General features: G+C 44.6%; 1 pseudogene; it reads left to right on the plus strand.

Annotated features, from left to right (window-relative positions):
• The first annotated feature begins 206 nt into the window (after positions 1-206).
• LOC110549510 (small ribosomal subunit protein uS5-like) lies at positions 207-1,020 on the plus strand (annotated as a pseudogene).
• The last annotated feature ends 2,456 nt before the right edge of the window (positions 1,021-3,476 follow it).

The following is a 3,476-nucleotide window of genomic DNA, read 5'->3' on the forward strand; positions in this document are numbered from 1 at the left end:
TTAACACTCCACTCACATTGGGCAACACTACTGCCATCTTTGAAGAATAGCATCAGCTTCCCTGACCTTAATTTTAGAGAGTTTCTATTTAAGTGTATTCTCAATATATCTAGGTAATAGGGCTGATCTGGCCTGAACTGGTTTGAGATTCACACACAGAAAAGCAAATTGATTTCTTCAAATAAATTTTTAAGAAGAATCCCATAATGACAACAGTGCAGCGGGAGGGTCGGGAGGACCAAAGCCCAGGAGCAGGCGGCATGGTGGCTTCAGTGGCAGCTGTGGGGCTCATGGAAGTAAAGTCGAAGACAAGGAGTGGATCCCCATCACCAAGCTGGGCCGCCTGGTTAAGGACATGAAGATGAAGCCCTTAGAGGAGATCTACCTGTTCTCCCTGCCCATCAAGGAATCTGAGATTACTGACTTTTTCCTGGGCTCATCCCTAAAGGATGAAGTTCTAAAGATCATGACAGTGTAGAAGCAGACACGGGCTGGCCAGAGGATCAGGTTCAAGGCTTTTGTTGCTATTGGGGATTACAATGGTCACATTGGCCGTGGTGTTAAGCGTTCCAAGGAGCTAGACACTGGCATCCGAGGGGCCATAATCTTGGCCAAGCTTTCCATCATCCCTATGTGGAAAGATTATTAAGGGAACAAAATTGGCAAGCCCCAACTGTTCTGTGTAAGGTGACAGGCCTCTGTGGCTCTGTTTTGGTGCATCTCATCCCTGTCCCCAGAGGCACTGGCATCGTCTCTACTCAGTAGCCCAAGAAGCTACTGTTGGTGGCCAGTATTGATGACTGCTATACATCAGCCAGGGGCTGCACTACCACCCTGGGCAACTTGGCCAAAGCCACCTTTGATGCCATCTCCAAGATCTACAGCTACCTGACCCCTGACCTCTGGAAAGAGACTGTGTTCACCAAGTCTCCTTGTCAGGAATTCACTGATCATCTTGTGAAAACCCACACCAGAGTCTCTGCTCAGAAGACCCAGGCTCTAGCTGTGGCTACCACATAAGGGATTTGTGTGTGTGTGTGTGTGTGTGTATGTATGTATGTATATATACATATATACAAGAAAAATAAAATTAATTAAGTCTGTTAAAAAAAAAAGAAGACTCCCATATATACCATCTTATGCCTCTGCATAATTGAGTGTGCATATGTTTAAAACCAGATGCATTATGGAAAGTGATGTGTGCAGTGGAAAGAATGAATATATGACTTAATCAATTAAAACAGAGTCCTACTCTAACTGTGGCCCTTAGAAACCAAATCTTCTTTCTCTTGAAACATAAAGCCCCAAACAAGGATCCTTGAATACTCTTAGTCACATGCCCACTAGCAGCTTCGACAGTGTGTCCCTCTAAAATCTTTACTACTGAGTGCTCTGAATAAAGTTGCATTTCTTCATTTGCAAATCTGTGGGAGCCTTATTTTCAGTTCTTTCGATAAGAGAACAAGAGTCTGGAAACAGTCAGTCCCAACCTCAATCAACAATAGGGCTTTGGGAAGTGACTGGCTCATGGAAGTTCTGACTTCAGCAATGGACTCCATCAGCAGCTCCATAATTAGATGGACTCTTGGGGTGTGGCCATGGAAGGTAAGGTCTGACTGGAGAAAGCAGGTTGCTGGGCATGCGCTGTCTCCAGGTCCTTCTTCCTGTCTGCTTTCCTCTACTTCCAGACTGCCCTGGGATGAAGAACTTTAGTCCACCACACAGAGGCCCTGTCATAATGTTTTGTCTCACCTCAGGTCAAAACCTTCTGCTGAGTCCCATAAAACTGTGAACCAAAAATAAATCTTTCCTTCTTTAAAATGGTTCTGTCAGCTGGCTAACTGATATGGTGGGTCTCCTCCAGCTAAATGGGACAACAAGGTCTAGATAATAAAGAATTTCTTCTGCTTGGTTGCATAAACTGGGACATTAATCTTTCCTTCTACCTTGAACTGAAAAACATTGGTTCTCTGGGAGGTCTTGAGCCTGTCACTTTAAAAATGAAACCACACACATCAGCTCTCCTGAGTCTCCTGTTTACCCAATGCAGACCTGAGGAGTTCTCAGCTTTCATAACCACAAGAACCAGTTCTATGTTTTCAGGTGAGTGTGTGTGTGTGTGTGTGTGTGTGTGTGTACACGCATTTGTACATATTTCTATCTATTGATCAACTGAAATAATAAACACAAAAGATTTAATCCCTAATTACAAACAGGGCGAGGCATTGTAGCTGAGTTGAAATATCAAGTATACACATAATCACAGTTTAAGGAAATGAAGTTTCGCTGGGTGTGGGTTTGGCATTAAGCAGCAAGGGGTTTGCAAGGTGGCTTGGTGGGTAAAGGCACTGCTACCAGATCTGATAATGTGAGTTTGGTCATTAGAACCCACATGGTGGAAGGAGAGAACTGGCTCCTGAAGGTTGTTCTCTGACCTCCACACACATGGCATGACATGTGCACACCTACACATATGCACAATAAATGAGTAAGATGGAAGCTTATGGCTTTCTTGGTGTAATAACATTCTTAGTGTTATTTAGCTCTCCTTCCTCCCTCTCCCTCTGCATTACCTTCTCCCCTCCTCCCCAACCAAAGTCTCCCCATTTCCCCTTCTCACAGCACCCCTGTCCTACTACATCCTTCTTAATAAACATATACTCATTCATACATACACACCTAGATGCCTAGATGCATACATACATACATGTGTGTGTCTCTCTCTGGGTAGCTTATATTGAGTTAATGCTACATGGGATGATCATGTTCACCCAAGAGCCACAGACTATTTACCAAAAATCACAGTACCAGGCCTGGGAAACCTCTCTTTGAGTTGTTGGTCACTGGGTCCAAGAAACTCCCAGAACATAATAGATTATTTCATTGCCCCCTTGGTTGCCTTCCCAAATTTGAGGATAAGAACTTATTGATGAAGACATCACACACTTTGGACATAGGGCTCGGAGTAATTGATCTGGAACTGACCTGGAAGTCTCCTCCCTGAGGACTGGTGCCCGCAGTGTTGGAAGGTGGCATAACCTGCCAATGCAGAGAAGCCATCAACAGCAGCTGTAAAGTCTGCAAACCACAGCAAAGACCAGACTGGCAAGATAGCCCCACCGGCGCACTAGGGGTACCATTATCTTAGAGGTAACCAGTAGGTGTGTGATTAACCTAAGGCCCACTTAATAGAGAATTCATGCCCGGTACTATAAACCTACCCAACTAGCCATGGCTGGAAAGATTATGTGCCCTAGAGGAGACCTGCGTGTATTTTCTTAAACCACTGTTTTTCTAACTGCATTCTAGATGCTTATTCTTAGAGCACAGACAAGTGCTGTTCACACTCTTCATCAAAGGAGCTTTTTGCAGCAGCAGCTACTATGGAGATCCACAGCTAGTCAAAACGCAGAGAGCAAGTGGACAGGGTTATCCAGCTTGTACATCTATAGCCCAACCTTTATCCCGAAGGCTCA

Source organism: Meriones unguiculatus, chromosome 4, assembly GCF_030254825.1.
Source record: "Meriones unguiculatus strain TT.TT164.6M chromosome 4, Bangor_MerUng_6.1, whole genome shotgun sequence".
Lineage (NCBI taxonomy): Eukaryota > Metazoa > Chordata > Mammalia > Rodentia > Muridae > Meriones > Meriones unguiculatus.